The 19925-nt window shown below is 45.1% G+C and overlaps 1 protein-coding gene and 1 pseudogene across 1 annotated transcript in view; both read left to right on the top strand.

Annotated features, from left to right (window-relative positions):
* LOC144698562 (uncharacterized) overlaps nucleotides 1-19925 on the top strand; it is a 1040782-nt gene that overhangs the window by 123896 nt on the left and 896961 nt on the right. The gene's annotated exons all lie outside the window — the stretch shown is intronic.
* On the top strand, nucleotides 3950-18270 carry LOC144698044 (uncharacterized; annotated as a pseudogene).

Consider the following 19925-nt stretch of genomic DNA (forward strand, 5'->3'; position numbering starts at 1 on the left):
CAGTGAATTCACCTCTAACTGTTGGGGTTTGTTCCATTGTTAATTTCACCCAGGACAGAACTATGGTACTTTGTACTATGGCCCGTGTACTTTGACTGTTCTATTAATCGAATTAATAATTTTAAATTTTCTCTCCAAGCGTCCGATCATCATCGGAACATGAAACATAATTTTACATGCAAGAATATCGGTCTCCAATGGCGGACCATTCACCCAGCATTCAGAGCGGAACAGAATGTGTTCTACCCAGAACGCCAAGGCCTTGCGCATGCGCACAGCGAAGATTAATTGGCACCCGCGCATTGCAGTCTCCTATCTGAGCATGCGCAGTGCTGTCCCGTGACCGGAGCCGGCGACCGAGTGAGAAAATGGCGACTGCAGCAGAATAACAGAGTTAGTAGGTGTTGCGGGAGGAATGGAGCCAGCGGAGTGGGCAGGGAGGTTTCATAAACACTTGGTGCAGGCCGCAGAGCCTTAATATAAAACTACCGTCCCGCGTTTGCGGTGAACAGACCGGAAATGGCTGGGTCTCTCCCTCTGCTTGGCCCGTGGGCAGCGGCTGTGCAGCAGGGCGCATGCGCGGTCATCCTGGTCCAGGTAGCAGGAGGAGAGAATATTGTGAATCCTGGACTGACAGGGATGGATTTTGGAAACTCCTGTTACAGTTAGAAGGGGAGGATTTACACACAGCAAACGCAAACAAAGAGAAATATTTATCTCTTCGCAATTTCTATCCTAGACTGACAGTGACAGAGTTTTTTTATAATCTCCTTTTTACAGGATGTTGAATGGGAAGGATTTGTAGACGGGAAACTCAAACCAAACATCACATCAAGAGCTGACAGAGTCACTTGATTCATCAGGACCTGAATACTATCGGCCTCTGAGTGTAAGCACTGAGTTCCGGATCACTCAATCACTCACTGTGTAAAGTTTTTTCCTCACATCCCCCCTATAGATCTTGCCTCAAATCTTAAGTCTGTGTCCGTAAACCTTTTATGATCAACTAATGTGAACATCTTCATGTTTCTTATCTCAACCTATCATAAACTTATACATCTCCATCAAATCTCCCCTCAATCCAATTTACTCCAAGGAGAACAACCCCAGTTTCTCCAAACTAACCTTACAACTAAAATCCCTCATCCCTGACCCTGGTAAATCTCCTCTGCACTTTCTCAAGGACCCTCACGTCTTTCACAATGTGTGGTGATCACTGGTTTGCACAGACCCGGATGTTCTGTGTTCGTGTCTATGACATCATCACACATCGACAATTACACTGTGACATCATCACACACCGACAATTACACTGTGACATCACCCCGCTCCCCGGGTATTTCCTCAACTGGGAGATTTTTCTCTGACTCCAGTGCTTCTGATATCTTTCCAGCTGCGGGATCCAGCAGGAGATTTTAAATTTAAAAACTGTAATTATTTCAGAGTTGAGTATTTTTGACTATTCATCAACAGTTTAGGGCTTTTAGTGCTGTTCTCTGTTATCTATGAGAGATTTCATGGCTCTGGGGCTGGCGTGACTCCTTTACTGTGGATCTGAATCCATGTCCATCTATTGCTCTGTTTCATCCTCTGCCCTCCCTGATCACCTCTCTGCCATTGTCTAACTTCCTCTGTCTCTAATAATGGATGTATTTTAACTATGTTTAGGATTTTAATGTTCCTTCTGCCAAATGTGTCTAAATGAGGTTTCCACTGCTGCCCATCCCCTGACCATGTGCTGCTGGCTCCCCAGCTTTATCTTCCCACAGTATCTTTCAGGAGTTGTTTATCCTGCGCTATAGTCCATCTCTCTTCCACTTTAGTGCCTATGTTGACCATCAGATTCTGCCCACCCTAAAATGGTAATGAATTAATTCTATTGTGTAATGGAACGTACCAAGGTGTTTCACAGGAGTGTTAGAAAGAAACATTTGACACTGAGCCACCTGAAGAGATATCAGGGCAGATGCACAAAAATTCACTGAAAGAGGTAGGTTTTATGGATTATCTTAAAGGAGGAAAGTGAGGTAGAGAGGTTTAAGGGGGAAATTCCAGAGCTTGTGGCCTTGGCAACTGCTGGGGGAGACACAAAAGGTGGAGCAGTTAAAATCAGGAACACTGAGCAGGTCGGAATTAGAGAAGTGTAGATATCTCGGAGGGCTGTGAGGCTGGAGGAGATTACAGAGGTAGGGAGGGAGAGACCATGGAGGGATTTTAAAACGAGGATGTGAAATTTCAAATTGAGGTCCTCCTTAACCCAGAGGCTTTGTAAGTCGGTTAATACAGGTGTGATGGGTGAACAAGGCTTGATGCGAGTAAGCAGAGTTTTGTATTACAGGGAGGCTGAATGTGGGAAGCCGGCCGGGTGTGTGTTCGGAGAGTTAAGTCTAGACGGAACAAAGGAATGGATGACAGGTTGAGCAATTACATACAGGGATATATGGAGGGTGTGGAAAAGGACTTTGATCAGATTGAATGTTAGAGCAGGCTCAACGGTCTGAATGGCCTATTCCTGCTCCTATGTCCCTATAAATGTCTGATTCAGCCTCAGGCAGTTGTCAGGGCGAGGGATGGAGCCAGTGGTCAGGGAGTGGAGTTTGTAGTGGGGATTGAAGACAATGGCTTCAGTCTTCCCAATATTGAAATGGAGGAAATTTCTGTTCATCCAGACGAGTCAGGATAGTGTGTGACTTTGAGGGGATCTTGGAGGTGATGGTGTTCACATACACCTTCTACCCTGGTCCTTTCGGTGGTGGAGGTTGAGGTTTCTGGAGACTTTGTCAAAGTTCTTGTTGTGTTGTAGGTATCCCTTCACACCGTGCCTCTCCCACCTCTCTCTCCCTCTCCTCCCTTGTGGGTCAGAGTCTTGTGTAGACCCAGACTGGGTGGCAGGTTCCCTTCCCTGAAGGACATTAGTGAACCAGTTGGGTTTTTATGACAATCCAGCAGTTTTCATGGTCACTTTTTCCTAGTGCCGGCCCCACAAATTCCCAGATTCATTCAGCTCAATTTCACAACCTGCCTTTGTGTTTTTGTGGGTTCTCTCTCACTCCCTTTTTTCTGTTTTAAATCAGTTTCACTGGTTTTTAGAAGAGGAGAATTTGCAGTCGGGAAACTGAAACTAAACATCACATCAGCATCTGACGGTGTCGCCCAATTTACGTAACATGAATATCATCGGATTTTGAACATGGAAGGAAAAGGCACCGCTCAGAGTGGGGAGAAACCGTGGAAATGTGGGGATTGTGGAATGGGATTCAGATTCCCGTCTGATCTGGAAACTCATCGCCGCAGTCACACTGGGGAGAGGCCGTTCACCTGCTCCGAGTGTGGGAAAGGATTCAGTCAGTCATCCAGCCTGAAGACACACCAGCGAGTTCACATTGATAAGAGGCCTTTTAATTGCTCAGACTGTGGGAAGTGCTGTAAAAGTTCTGAGGAACTAATGTGCCATCAACGTGTTCTCACTGACAAGAGACCGTTCAGGTGCTCTCACTGTGGGACTGGGTTCAGGCGATCGTCTCAACTCACTGTACACCAGCGAATTCACACTGGGGAGAGACCGTTCAACTGCTCCCAGTGTGGGAAGGGCTTCATTACTTCATCCAATCTACTGATACACCAGCGAGTTCACACTGGGGAGAGGCCTTTTCAATGTCCAGAGTGCGGAAAATGCTATAAAAGTTCCGGGGAACTGATGTCCCATCAACATGTTCACACTGACCAGAGACCGTTCAGGTGCTCTCACTGTGGGACTGGGTTCAGGCGATCATCTCAACTCACTAAACACCAGCGAATTCACACTGGGGAGAGACCGTTCATCTGCTTTGAGTGTGGGAAGGGATTCACCACCTCATTCAACCTGCTGAGACACCAGCGAGTTCACACTGACAAGCAACCCTTTAAATGCCCAGACTGCGGGAAATGCTATAAAAGTTCCGGGGAACCGATGTCCCATCAACGTGTTCACACTGATGAGAGACTGTTCAGGTGCTCTCAGTGCGGGACTGGGTTCAGGCGATCATCTCAACTCACTGTACACCAGCGAGTTCACACTGGGGAGAGACCATTCACCTGCTCTGAGTGTGGGAAGGGATTCACTCAGTCATCCTAACTCCAGACACACCAGCGAGTTCACACTGGGGAGAGGCCGTTCACCTGTTCAGGGTGTGGGAAAGGATTCACTCGCTTATACCATTTACAGAGACACCAGCAAGTTCACAAGTAACTACAGTGATTGGATGTTGTTGTGAAATCACATCCAGGACTGAACCATGTTCATTGGGGTCTCTTTCTGCTAATGTTAATAAACTCCAGGTCAGTTATAGGGAGTAATATCCTGGATAAAAGTCCAATAAATCAGCTTTGTGTTAAACTCACCCTGTGTCAAGTGTTTTCAATCTCTCAAACACAAGTTAGTTCCTTTTGAAGGGCTCTTCCTCACCCCCGTCTCCTCCATCCTCACCTCCAACAACAAGTGTGAGGAGCTCATGGGGCAGAAAATTACGCTCGGTGGGCGAGCGTCCCGACGTCATCATGCAGTCCCGCAATATTTCACCAACAATTAAGAAGCCTGTAAGGCCACTAAGAAGTTAATTAAATTCAAATTTACGCTGCCCATCGAACCTAATGGTTGGTGGGCGGGCGAAAAGGCCAAGCGGCCTTTACCTTTTTCAGGAAACCTCATCCACGGGCGGTACGAGGTCGCCTGAAGCAAATCAAATTTTACACTTGAATTAAAAACATGAAACAAAAATGGAAAATGCTGGAAAAATTTAGCAGGTCTGATAGCATTTCTGGAGAGACAAACAGAGTTTTGCTTTTTTGCAAAAGTATTTTGCCGTATTTTGCTTTTATCTTATTTAATTCACTGCCACTTCTCTTCCAGGAATGCCTGTCTTGAAGAAGTACGGCCCTGCAGTATTTTGCTTTTACCTTATTAATTAAAAACATCTCCCTGCTCATGTGACATATGATATGAGGGGACATGTTTCATAACCTGTATAAAATCTTTAATTTCTTTTTCAAATCAATCCATCTCCCGGAGACAGCTCTCTGCCTCAGGGAGATTATATCGCTCACTCTCACATGCATGCACAAAGGTCACACTCACCCATCTCGCACTCCTCCCCCCGCCCGCACAGGCAGGGCTGAGCACTGCTGTTCACGTTTCACACAGCGCAGGCCTTAATTGGCCCCCAGTATGAAATTGCCTTCCGGGCCTGATTGCAGGCAGCGGTCAGCTTCCCGACTGCCCCACTCGCCCCCGCCGAGCCCGCACGCCAAGGGCAAAATTCTGCCCATGGAGCTTCTTTGTCACTAAGATTGAGAAAATCCGATCAGCTGGCTCTGCTGCTTCCCTCCCTTCCACTAGCCCACTGGGACAAACTGTCTGAACCCTGAACCCACATTTTCTCCAGTTTCTCTCCCATCTCCCCTCATGTCCTCTCACTGCTCATCTTGTCCACGAGACTCACTTTCTGCTGTACTGACCCCACTCTCACTGATCTACTGATAACCCAACTTCTCCATGTTAGCTGATATTATTCACAGTTTTGTCTCACTCTCTTCTGGTACTGTCCCTCTCACCTTTTAATCCACCATCCTGACCCATCCTAAAAACAGGATCTATCTTTGGTCCCTCCTATTTCTCATCTACATGCTGCCACTCGGTGACATCATCCAAAAGCACCGTGTTAGTTTTCACATGTACACTGACAACGCCCAGCTCTACCTCACCACCATCCCTCGCCATTCCTCCACTGTCCCTAAATGATCAAACTGCTAATCCCACATCCAGTACTGGATGAGCAGAAATTTCCTCCAATTAAAAATTGAAGACAAAAGCCAATGTCTTCAATCACTACTACAAATCCCATCCCATAACTACTGAGACCATCCCGATGAGTTATCATAAGGGTACGTTGTCCTATGTTTATCAACCCAGGATTCTTTCTTCCTAAAGGAAGAGAGAGAGAGAACTATTTCTGTAATGTTTATTAAATTTCTGAAGATTTTATAAGGTTAATTAGACAGTTATTTCTCACAGATCTCCCCAGCTTGAGAAGGGAATATCCTTTCTGACTTCTCACAACTGATTTCTGACTAACCTCACTATTTCTAAGCTACGAGCTTGTTTTCCTAATTTCTTGATGACAAACTGTAGATAACATACTAAAGCTACTAGAATGATCAGAATCAGCAACACAAGCCCTTGAGCTGCTACCAAGAATAAATGTCAAAACTTTTCCACTAAAATGTGATAACTATCGACTTAGATTCATCCTCCCCATCTGCTGATCATCCCACACAATTCTAAATTATTGACATGTTGTAATTACACCTAGTTCAAACAAAAGTTTATGCACAGACTTTAAAGATTCTTCAGCTCTCTGTTAACCTACATCCTCTTCGTGGATATTTTCTAAATCCAGATTCTATTTCCTTCTTCAAATTAATTTGACTCACTTTGATATGTTCAAGGTGTTTAATTCTTTCCTGAATGTTTGAGAGACAATTTTTATCTGGAATAGGTCTTACTGTATTGATAATTTAAAACGTTGTTTCATTCTACTGGCCACAATAATCACTCATGCCCTGTTTTTTCTTCTTCATTCATGGGATATGGGCATCGCTGGCTGGGCCAGGATTTATTGCCCACCGCTAGTTCCGCTTGAGAAGGTGGTGATGAGCTGCCTTCTTGAACCACTGCAGTCCATGTGGTGTAGCTACACCCACAATGCTGTTAGGAAGGGACTTCTAGGATTTTGAACCAACGACAGTGAAGGAATGGCAATATATTTCCCTTTCAGGATGATGAGTGACTTGGAGGGGAATTTCCAGGTGGTGGTGTTCCCATCTATCTGCTGCCCTGATCCTTCTAGATGGTAGTGATCATGGGTTTGGATTCTGCTGTCGAAGGAGCCTTGGTGAATTCCTGCAGTGGTCATCATCAAAGCCCATCTACTCTCATCCATTTTCCACCACTTGGCCCGTAGTCCTGTAAGCTGTGGTGTTTCAAGTGTTCATCTAAATACTTCTTAACTGTTGTGAGGTTTCCTGCCGCTACCACTCCCTCAGGCACTGAGTCCCACATTTCACCTGGGCCTGGGGATTTATCCACTTTTAAGGCCGCCATGAGAGACTGAGTCTCAGTAAATCATTGTCTGAATCTGGGGAAGGGAGGGGGAGATTCTGTTAGCAAATGGATTGAAAAATAACAAAGACCAAGTTCCAGCTCATACCTTTCGCACCTTATGATAACATAGTTATGGGATAATCTTGAGGATGGATAGAGTTGTATTAGAAGCATTTCAGGGAAGGTTCACTCAGTTGATTTCTGGGATGAAAGCGTTGTCGTTCTTTTAAAATTCATTCTTGGGTTGTAAGCTTTACTGGCAGGTTCCAGATAGCCCACACGCTCTGGGTGAAAAGAAAATCCTCAAATCCCCTCTAAACCTTCTGCCCCTTACCTTAAATCTATACCCCCCTGAGTATTGACCCCTCCACTAAAGAGAAAAATTTCTTCCAATCCACCCTATCTATGCCCCTCATAATTTTGTACACCTCTATCAGGTACCCCCTCAGCCTTCTCCGCTCTGAGGAAAACAACCCCAGCCTATCTAATCTCTCTTCATAGCTGAAACTCTCCAGCCCAGGCAACATCCTGAGTGAATCTCCTCTGCACCCTCTCCAGTGCAATCACATCCTTCCTATAGTGCAGCAAACAGCACTGCACAGAGTACTCCAAATGTGGCCTAACTAATGCTTTATACTGCCCCATCATAACGTCCCTGCTCTTGCATTCAATGCCTCAACTAATATGTCGACAATGTCTGACACAAAGCTGATTTATTTAACCTTTATCCAGAATACTACACTCCAGCCCAGTTACAGGGATTATTAACATCAGCAGAAACAAAGCCCAGCTGTCGGAAAGAGCATTGTTCAGTCCTGGATGTGATTAACAGCAGCAATAACAGCAGAGTCCAACCCTGGGAGTCACTTGTGAAGACACTGGTGTGTCTGCAGGGTGGATGAATGACTGAACCCCTTCCCACACACGGAGCAGGTCAATGGCCTTTCTCCAGTGTGAACTCGCTGGTGTGTCAGCAGATCCATTTTGCTTTTACAGCTTTTCACACACTCGGCACATTTAAAAGTTCTCTTTTCAGAGTGAACACGTTGATGTGAAGTGAGCTGGGTTAGTTGAGTCAATCTTTTCCCACACTTGGAGCAGTTGAATGGTTTCTGCCCAGTGTGAACTCGCTGATATGTCAGCAGAATCTTTCTGCTATTAAAGCAATTTTCACAGTCAGAACATTTAAAAGGTCTCTTGTCAGAGTGAACAAGTTGATGTGAAGTGAGGGTACTTATCTGAGTGAATCCCTTCCCACAGTCAGTGCAGGTGAAAGGCCTCTCCCCAGTGTGAGTGCGCTGATGAGTTTCCAGCTCAGATGGGGATCTGAATCCTAACCCACAGTCCCCACATTTCCACGGTCTCTCCATGGTGTCGGTGTCCCCATGTCTCTCCATGTTGGACGATCAGTTGAATCCTTGTCCACAGACAGAACACTTGCACAGTTTCTCCCCGCTGTGAATGGTGAGATTTTTTTTCAGATGGTGTAACAGGTTAAAGCTCCTTCCACAGTCAGTTCACTGGAGCACTTTCACTTGGGTGTGTCTGTGTCTCGGTGCTTTTCCAGTCACACTGATGTTTGAAATCTTTTCCCACAGACAGGGCAGACAAACATTTCTCCTTCCACAGTCAAAGATCAATGTTATTCAGTCCAATGTCGGGAATTATAGACCAGTCAGCCTGCCGTCGGTCGTAGGGAAAATTCTAGAGTCCATTATAAAAGATTCAGTAGCTGAGCACTTGGAAAACAGTGGCAGAATGGGATAGAGTCCACATGGATTTACGAAAGGGAAATCATGCTTGACAAATCTATTGGAATTTTTCGAGGATGTAACTTGTAGAGTTGATGAGGGGGAGTCAGTGGATGTGGTTTATTTGGACTTTCAGATAGCTTTCGACAAATTCCCACATAAGAGATTAGCGTGTAAAATTAAAGCACATGGGATTGGGGATGGTGTATTGAGGATGGATAGAAAACTGATTGGCAGGCAGGAAACAAAGAGTAAGAATAAACGGGTCTTTTTCAGAATGGTAGGCACTTACTAGTGAGGTACCACAGGGATCGGTGCTGGAACCCCAGCTTTCACAATATATATTAATAATTTAGGTGAGGAAATTAAATGTAATATCTCCAAATTTGCAGATGACACAAAGCTGGGTGGGAGGGTGAGCTGTGAGGAGGATGCAGAGATGCTTCAGTGTGATTGGGACAAGCTGAGTGAGTGGGCAGATGCATGGCAGATGCAGTATAATGTGGATAAATGTGAGGTTATCCACTTTTGTAGCAAAAACAGGAAGGCAGATTATTATCTGAATGGCTATAAATTGAGAGAGGGGAATGTGCAACGAGACCTGGGTGTCCTCGTACACCAGTTGCTGAAGGTAAGCATGCAGGTGCTGCAGACGGTAAAGGAGGCAAATGGTATGTTGGCCTTCATAGTGAGAGGGTTCGAGTACAGGAGCAGGGGTGTCTTGCTGCAATTATACAGGGGCTTGGTGAGACCACACCTGGAATATTGTGTGCAGTTTTGGTCTCCTTGTCTGAGGAAGCATTTTCTTGCTATAGAGGGAGTGCAGCGAAGGTTTACCAGACTGATTCCTGGGATGGCGGGACTGACATATGAGGAGAGTTTGAGTCGTTTAGGATTATATTCACTGGAGTTCAGAAGAATGAGGAGGGATCTCATGGAAACCTAGAAAATTCTATCAGGACTAGACAGGGTAGATGCAGGAAGAAGTGTTCCCAATGGTGGGGGAGTCCAGAACCAGGGGTCACAGCCTGAGGATACAGGGTAGACCATTTAGGACTGAGATTAGGAGAAATGTCTTCACCCAGAGAGTGGTGAGCCTGTGGAATTCGTTACCACAGAAAGTAGTTGAGGCCAAAACATTGTATGTTTTCCAGAATGAGTTAGATATAGCTCTTGAGGCGAAAGGGATCAAAGGATATTGGGAGAAAGCGGCAGCAGGCTATTGAGTTGGATGATCGGCCATGATCATAATGAATGGCGGAGCAGGCTCGAAGGGCCGAATGGCCTACCCCTGCTCCTATTTTCTATGTTTTTTTTGTTTCCTGGTGAATCGAGTGACACTGTCAGATCTTGATGTGATATTTGGTTTTAGTTTCCTATCTGCAAATCATCTCCCTCTTGTACCCGGTAAAAGGAGTTTACAAAAATCTTCATCGTAAGTACAGGATAGAAATTCAAAACAGACAATTCGAGTTTCTTTGGAACATTCTTTCCCCAAACATATGGTCCAATCAAACAAATAGAAGTTCAAATCAGCTACAAGGTCCCAATAAAAGCAAAGGGAACCTTCCTAACTAAACCAGAATGTTGTTTCCAGTGCCTGTGAGACACTCTGTACCCTGAGATGCCCACTGGATGTGGAAGGTATCAAACGTACCGGTGGACACCACATGTTCCCTCTCCAGGAACACCCGGGCATGGACAGGACCACGGAAGAGAGATCGGCAGCCAGTGTGACCACCCCCATGTGTGTCACCCATCCTGGATCACAAATTCCTGTTTTAAATAGGCCCATGAACAGTTACAGGAAAAGATTCGCTGTCTTACCGCAGCCCCTCCCCCCACCCCCCTGCACTGGGCAACCAGAGATTAGGATTGTGGGGCTGAAGTGTCACCAAAGGCTGTGAATCAGCCCCATTGGGGCTGCAACCTCTCACTCTGAACATATACATGGCCCATGGACTCCTCTAGGCTGCAAACATCACCTGCAGCCTGGGAGTGGGTAAAGCTGCTTCAAACCCTGTCCCTCCGCCAAAAGTTTGCCTATCCCGGGTACAAGGAACCTGTTGGGAAACGGGAGCGTGAAGCCCCGCCCGCTCACTGTTGCAGCAACAAGGCCGCGCATGCGCCCTACTACCTACTGAAACAAGATGGCGGCCGTTATCCTGGGTCTGGGTCTCGGGGATAAAAATAAAAAAACTCAATAAAATTAGAGATGAAATGATAGAGAAACCTGAATGTAACAGAACATCCATTATCCACCGGAAAGATGGGGAGTGGGAATTGTCCATCTCAGTCTCGTCAATAGATACTTAATGAGGGGACATTATTCTCTGTGTCTTTCCCGGACCTGGAGATGGAAAAGGGGCAAATGAATGAACTTTAAACACCTCGTCCACTTGGCACAGAAACTGTCTGAAACTCAGAATAGAAACCACATGGAACAAAATACTGACAAATACTCAACTGTTGGCTACAAATAAATAAAAATATATATTGGGGGAGACGGTGCCACAGTGGGAATGTTACTGGACTAATAATCCAGAAAACCAGCTTGATGCTCTGGGGACAGGGGTTCAAATCCCACCACAGCAGCTGGCGGGATTAAAAATCAATTATTAAATCTGGAATTGTAAGCGAGTCTCAATAAGGGCGACGATTCAGCCATTGTCGATTGTCATAAAAACCCACCTGGTTCACTAATGCCCTTTTGGGAAGGAAATCTGCCGTCCTTACCTGGTCTGACATGTGACTCCAGATCCACATTGAAATGTGGCTACTGTTAAATACCCTCTGAAATGGTGTGGCAAGCACTTGCTTCAAGGGCAACAAATGCTGGCCCTGCCCACATTCCATGAAAGAAAGTTTTTAACACCACCGCCACTGAATGGCTACAATTTCGGAAGGAAGTGAAGACAGAGGGTCCAGAAAAGATGCAAGAAAACGGTTCCCCTTCCAAGGATAACAAACCAACTTCACCTCGCCTAATTGAAGTTCCAATCTCTCGTGAATCTTTCCTCCACACTCTCACATTCTTCCTAAAGCTCAGAATTGGACATAATACTGCAGTTGTGTCCAAAGCAGTGTTTTATTCAGGTTTATTCTAACTTGGTTGATTTTGTACTTTATTCCCATATTCATAAAGCCCAGGATTCCACATGCTTTATTCACTGCTTTCTCAGCCTGCCCCGCCATCTTCAATGATTTGTGCACATAAAGCCCCAGATTACGCTGCTCCTGCACCTTTTTACACTTGTATCCTTTATTTTATAATGCCTCTCCTTGTACTTCCTACCGAAATGAATCACTTCACACCTCTGTGAATGAAATTTTATCTGCCACCTGTCTGCCTATTCCACCATCGTGTCTATGTCCTCTTGAGGTTTATCACCGTCCTCCCTACTGTGAACACATCTTGAAACTTTGGTGTCGTTTGCAAATTTTGAAATGCAGCCCTGCACACACAAGTCTAAATCATTAATATATATCAAGAAGTCAGTGGTCTGACCACCGACCCCTGCTGATCCCACTGTATACTTTTCCTCAATTTGAAAAAGCAACCGTTCACCATGCATGTTGTTGCCTGTCACACAGCCAATGCTGCCTCTGCCCCATGAATTTTAACTCTGCTGACAAGCCTGTTACTTGGCACTGTATCAAATGCCGTTTAGCAGTTCATGTGCACATCAACCGTGTTACCCTCATCAACATTCTCTGTTGCCTGATCAAAAACTCAAGAAATTTAGTTCAACACGATTGTCCTGAACAAATTGTACAAGTGACCTAATTTTGACCTGAATTGCCGCTTCTAAATGCTTTCCCACACAGAGGTTAAACTGACTGGTCTGTCAATGCTGGGCTGACCCTTCCATTTAAGATTACTAAAGATTAATATTAGTGTCAGGAAGTGTGAGGAAAACGTGAGGAGTTGTGAAATTGTAACATTTAAAGACACTGATAACTGATAAATAGCTCAATAAATAATCAGTTTTCAAGACATAAAGTACAGATAAATTAATTTATAAATAACTGAATTGAATTATTAACAATGTCAGGTAGAGTGCTTGGAATGGAGAAACGAAAATTACTGCAATGCTTAAAACATGAAATGAAAAGTGTAAAAACTGGAAACACTCAGCAGGTCTGGAAGAATCTGCAGAGAGAGAAAGAGAATTAACGTTTCAGGTCTGTGAGCCATTGAAAGGGGGCGGTGGAAGAGGAACAGAAAGAAAGGTCTATGAAAGGCTGTAGGGCGGGAAAGATTAACTGACAAAAGGTTTCATGATGCAAGGTCAAAGGGAGTGGTAATGGGACAGTTAAAAACACAAAAGCTGCTTCTAGATTAGGTGTGAATGGCACGATAACAACAGTCTGATTGCAATGTGAAGAAAATGAGAGAAATAAGAAAGGAAAACTAGGACTCAAAGAAATAAGGAACAAATGAGGGCAGAGATTAGGATAGAAAATTGTTGAACTCAAATTTTGATCCCCGAAGTCTGTAAAGCATCTCCTTTTGATCTGGTAATGAACATTTCTATATATTCTCAGGTCAGATGAATGGTCACAGAGCTGTCACGTTAACTCTGTTTCTCTTGCCACAGATGAAGGCCTGACCTGCTGAGGAATTCCAGCATTTTCAGATTCATGTCGGGATTGTAGACTGTGAGAGTTTGTAAAGATAGAGATTGTCCCAAATTAATTTGCCACATCGATAACAGAAGTCTCGGTCTCATGAAACTCCAGTCTCATTGTTTTATATTTGGGTCTGAGGGAGAATGTTCGCTGTTTTATATTCGGGTCTGGGGGATAATGTTCACTGTTTTATATTCGGTCCTGGGATGATAATGTTCACTGTTTTAAATTCGGGTCTGGGGGATAATGTTCTCTGTTTTATATTCGGGACTGGGGGGATAATGTTCACTGTTTTATATTCAGGTCTGGGGGATAATGTTCTCTGTTTTATATTCGGGTCTGGGGAATAATGTTCACTGTATTGTATTCCGGTCTGGGGGATAATGTTTACTGTTTTATATTAGGGTCTGGGGGATAATGTTCACTGTTTTAGATGCTGGTCTGGTGCGGAATGAAATGAAGAGCCACTTTAATTGAGGACAGTAACGGCATTTTTCGCTCTGACTTTAAACAAAAGAATCTATCCTGTTGTGTGGGACAAAATTTTTCAGTTTTACTGGATTCAATTAAGGCGAGTTTGAAGCTAAATCCAGGAATTCTGTAAATTTAAACTAAAACCAGACATGCAGAAATCGGCTGATGGTTGATAGCGCCGGGATGGTGGTGGGGGGAGGTGTCCGGAGGAAGTCTGACACACACTGTACAGGGTGAGCAGGGGAAAGGGGAGGAATTACTTGATTAAACAGGGATCCAGGGACAATAGCAGAAGTTGGGAATCACTTTGAATGGAGCAGCGGGATAGGGACAATTCAAAGAATCATAGAATGGTTGCAGCAAAGACGGAGGCCGTTCAGCCAGTCGTGTCTGTATTAGCCCCCTGAAGGGACAATTTACCTAATGCCACGTCCCTGCCTTTGCCCCATAGCCCTGCAATTAAACAAGATTGAACAAGTCTTAAACAAAACTTGTATGAAACAAGATGTTTACGCGTATCGGGGGTGGGGAGCAGCATAGTGTAACTGTGCAGGTCAGTGAGGATATCCAAGGTCCATCAGCCGTCTGCATGCAGTGTATAGTGGGCCTTGGGGGATGGAACCATTTGGGACAAAGCACAGGGTGGGAGGTCACCCCTCCCCCACTGTCCTGGTTACACGAAGGACTCACCTTGGACTGTCCCACACCTGGGCCGGGCGGGGTCAATGTGCAGGAAGCTGCAAGCTGGTAGGCTGAGCTGTGAACTGGGCGGAGTTGAGGGGTTTGAGTGACAGGTCTGGGGCTATATCAGAGCAGGCACAGGCACTGCTCCCCCTTTCCTCGTGGAAGTTTCACTGGAATCGTGTTGGTGAGTGTTTCTAAACTCTGTCTCACTATCCCGGGAATGGAGGTTGTTGTGAGTGTTGGATTATATTATTTCTCCTCATTCTTCCCGCTTCTCCCACTCCCAGTTCCAGGCTGCAGGTCCCGGTGATTCTGGATGCGGGACAGTTGTTAGTCCCGGCCCTGGTGTGGGTGCGCAAGCGCAGATGCGCGGCTTATTGTTCTGTAATAATGGCGGGTGATCGTCCTCCTGTATTTTGCTGCAGTTCTTCACCTCCTTGACTCTCCCGGCGCCATAGTTGCCACCTGCCGATTGCGGCAACCGACCTTCCAACAGGAAGTTAACAACTTTTAGATAGAGCGGTTTCTGGAGCGCATTGCATTGTGGGAATATTGCCCGTCATTAGTCGGCCGCCATCGCCGAGAGTTATCGTGCAGTCTGAAGGCAGGTCAGCGACCTGAGCCCCTACTTCTGTTCCTTAATCTGTTCATGCTGCCTGACCTGCTGGATATTTAAAATATTTTATGTCTTAACTTCAGTTCCAGTCTTGCAGAGCTTTGCTTTCATTTTATTGTTTCATGCAGCCCAGTCTGGAAACACAGACAGACCAATTAGGAGCCGGTTTGAATTAGGGTGGGTGTTGAATGGGGGTCTTTTTTGTTGCATCTGTTTTGAGCTGGAGTGGAATTGGAGGAGGAGCTGCTGGGATTACCCCCGAGGACTTTGCAACCCAGTCGGGCCCAGCAATTTCCAGTGTGAGGCTGTTAAAGGAGTTAGATCCTGGGGGAGAACAGAGTGACAAACGTCCATTCAATTTAAGAGTGTTGTTTTAGTAACAACTATTTCCACGGTGCCTTTTTTTCCGAGATTTTTTGTTAACTCGATTCTTGGTATTTGGTGTCACTAACAAGAGCAGCAGATATTGTCAATCCCCAGTTGTCTGTTGGTCAGGTGTTGGTGGGCCTTCTTCCTGAATCGCTGCAGTCTCTGTGGTGAAGGTGTTCCAACAATGCTGTTTGGTAAGGAGTTACAGGATTTTCACTCAGCGATGATAAATGTCCAAATCAACAACAACAAGTTGCATTTATGTAGCACACTGATTAGAATAGAACGTTCCAAAGTATTTCACAGGAATATTATACCGGAATATTTAACACTGAAGCACATGAGGAGATATTGGGGCACATGATCAACAGCTTGGTCAAAGAGGCAAGTTTTAAGGAGAGTCTTAAAGGATGAGAAAGAGAGGCCTAAATAGGGAATTCTAGAGCTTATAGCCTGAGCAGCTGAAGACACGGTCACCAATGGTGAGTCAATTAAAACCAGGGATGCTCAATCGGCCTGAATGAAATGTGTCCAGATATCTGGGAGGGATGTAGATTGGAGGATATGATAGAGATAGTAAGGGGCGTAGTCACTGAAGGATTTCAAAACAAGGATAAGAATTTGAACATTGAGGCGCAGCTTAACGAGGAGCCTATGTAGCTCAATGAGAACAGGGGCGTTGGATGAACGAGACAAAGTGCGAGTAAAGACACGGGAAGTGGAGTTTTAAATGACTCCATTGTTTCTGTGGCAGGCTAGGAAGATTCCAGTTTAGAGGTAGCAAAGGAATGGATGCGTTTCAGCAGCAGCTGAGCTGAGGCAGGAATGAAATTTGGCAAAATGACTGATGTGGAAATGGACGGCCTTAGTGGTATGTAGTCAGAAGCTCAGTTTGGGGTGAAATATGACACCAAGATTGTGAACAGTCTGGTTCGGCCTCAGAGTTGTCAGAAAGGCGTTGAAGGTTGGGGAGTGGAGTTTGTAGCGAGGAATGAAAACAATGGCTTCAGTCTTCCCAAAATTTAAATGGAGGAAGTTTCTGTCCATCTAGTAATGGATGTCAGACAAATCAGGGTGGAGTGTGACTTGGAGGTGATGGTGTTCACATTCACCTGCTACCCTGGTCCTTATGGAGGTTGGAGGATAAGGGATTGGGAAATGCTGCCAAAGTTCTGGTAGAGTTGTGTAGGCCCAGACTGGCAGGCAGGTTCCCTTCCCTGAAGGACATTAGTGAACCAGTTGGGTTTTTAGGATAATCCAGCAAATTTCATGGTCACTTTTTCCTAATGCCAGTCCCACACGTTGAGCTCAATTTCACACCCAGCCTTTGTGTTTTTGTGAGTTCTCCCTCACTCACCTTTGTTTGTTTTGTACTATTTTCACAGGGTTTGCAGTCCAGAATCACATACCCGACATCACATCAGGATCTGACGGTGTTGTCCAATTTATCGTAACCCAAATACCATTGGATTTTGAATATGGTGATTAAGAGCCCTGTTCACAGTGGGGAGAAACCACACGCATGTTCTGTGCGTGGGCGAGGCTTCAGCCAGTCATCTGACCTATTGAAACACAGTCACAATGGAGAGAATCCATGGAAATGTGGGGACTGTGGGAAGGGATTCAATGACCCATCCCAGCTGGAAATCCATCAGTGTACAAGCACTGGACAGAGGCCATTCATATGTTCAGTGTGTGGAAATGGATTTTCTGATTCATCCAACCGACTGAAACACCAGCGAGTTCACACTAGGGAGAGGCCGTTCACCTGCTCCGAGTGTGGGAAGGGATTCACTCAGTCATTCCACCTGCTGAGACACCAGCAAGTTCACACTAGGGAGAGACTGTTTACCTGTTCTGTGTGTAAGAAGGGATTTGCTGATTCATCCTCCCTAATGAAACATAAGCGAGTTCACACTGGGGAAAAACCGTTTACCTGCACTGTGTGTAAAAAGGGATTTGCTGATTCATCCAACCGACTGAAACACCAGCGAGTTCACACTGGGGAGAGACCATTTACCTGTTCTGATTGTGGGAAGGGATTCACTGATTCATGCACCCTGCTGAGACACCAGAGAGTTCACACTGGGGAAAGACCATTTACCTGTTCTGATTGTGGGAAAGGATTCATTGATTCATCCAGCCTGCTGAGACACCAGAGAGTTCACACTGGAGAGAGACCATTTACCTGCTCCACATGTGGAAAGGGATTTGCTGATCCATTCAACCTCCTGGAACACCAGCGAGTTCACACTGGGGAAAGACCATTCACCTGCTCCAAGTGTGGGAAGGGATTCACTCGGTCATTCCATCTTTCATTTCATCAGCGAGTTCACACTGGAGAGAGACCGTTCACCTGCTCCAAGTGTGGGAAGGGATTCACTCGGTCATTCCATCTACTGAGACACCAGAGAGTTCACACTGGGGAGAGGCCATTTACCTGCTCAGAGTGTGGGAAGGTATTCATACAGTTATCCAATATGCTGAGACACCAGCGGGTTCACAAGTAACTGCTGTGGTTGGATTTAGTTCCCAATGATATTCTTGTCTGAAGCATATTCATAAGAGTGTGTTTCTGCTGAGGTTAATAAACTCCAGCCCAGTTACAGATTCTGTGTAAAATTGGAATAAATCACCTTTGCGATAAACAGTGTGTTGAGTCGTTTTGATATCGCTAGCACAAGTTAGTTCCTTTTGAAGGGCTCTCCCTCTGCCCTGTCTCCTCCATCCTCAGCCCCAACGACAATTGTGAGGAGCTCATGGAGCTTCTTTGTCACTAAGATTGAGACAATCTGATCAGCTGCCTCTGCTGCTTCCCTCCCTTCCACTAACCCACCGGGACAAACTGTCTCTAAATTTCCCCCAATGTCTGAGCCCTGAACACATCTTTCTCCAGTTTCTCTCCCATCTCCTCTCATGCCCTCTGTGTGCACCACCTGCTCCATCGACCCTATTCCCACTAAACTACTGACCATCCAACTTCCCCATGTTTGCCGTCATTGTCAATGGTTCTCTCTTTTCAGATACTGTGCCTCTCTCCTTTAAACCTTCCATCGTTACAACGTCCTTAAATAAAAACAAGCCCTTCACTCTTCCATCTTTGCATGCTGCTGCCCCATCTCCAGCCTCTCTTTCCTTTCAAAAATCCTGAAACGTTTTGTAATCTCCCAAATCCGTGTCCATTTTTCAGAGAACTCCCTGTTTGAATCCCTCCAATCAGGTTTCTGCCCTGCCTCAGTTCGATAACAGTTCTTATCAGTCACAAGTGAGATCCTATGTGGCTGTGACACAGGTAAACTTTCCCTTCTGGTCCTTCCCGACGTGTCTCACCTTCTGGGAGAGGACACAGCCAGACCTGTGAGGAGCACCTCTACTCGGGCAGTGGGCTGAGTGTGAAAATAAACCCAAGAGCGACATCGCAGGAAAACTTGGTTGGTGACAAGTTGCTGTTAGGGAGTGTGTTTAAATAGCTTAAAACTATAAAAAAAAAGGATAACATTTATAAAGAGGTAGCTGCCTGAATTTCAGTAAGGAACACCAACAATAGGGAAGTAACGTTAAATCAAGTCAAAGTGAAATAGAGTCATAAAGTAAACCAAAGTAAGGTAAAGTTAGGAGAAGTGTCGCAAAGTGAAGTTACTGTTAATTTATTCTTACTAGTCATCCTTATTTTAAGTGTAAAATGAGAAGGAAGTAAAATGGGTAACAGGAAGTAGTAGTGAGGCTACAAGGCAGGAGAAACAAAGCAGAGCATTGAGTCTGCTTCGAATGCAGAATTATGTTAAAAAGACAAAATTAAAGGTGCTCTACCTGAATGCGCACAGCATTCGCAATCGATGATCAAAAGGCACAAATAGTAAGATATAGGGGTAAGATATTATTGCCATTATGGAAACATGGCTGCATGGTGACAAAAACTGGGAACTGAATATTCATGGATACTGGAAGTTTAGTAAAGGAAGAAAAGGAGGTGGAGTTGTGCTGATAATAAGGGATGAGATCAGTGCATTAGTAAAGGGGATCTCAGTTTGGAAGAACAATGTGGAATCTGTTTGGGAGGAGCTAAGAATTAGCAAAAGGCAGCAGACATTTGTTAGAGTTATTCATAGCCTACCAAATAGTAATGGTAATAGTAACGTATTAATCAGGAGATGATAGAAGCATGTAGCATAGGCTATACATTGATCATGGATGACTTCAATCTACATGTACACTGGGTAAACCAATTGAGAACTGATGCTGTGGAAGATGAATTTCTGGA

Source organism: Cetorhinus maximus, chromosome 23, assembly GCF_964194155.1.
Source record: "Cetorhinus maximus chromosome 23, sCetMax3.hap1.1, whole genome shotgun sequence".
Lineage (NCBI taxonomy): Eukaryota > Metazoa > Chordata > Chondrichthyes > Lamniformes > Cetorhinidae > Cetorhinus > Cetorhinus maximus.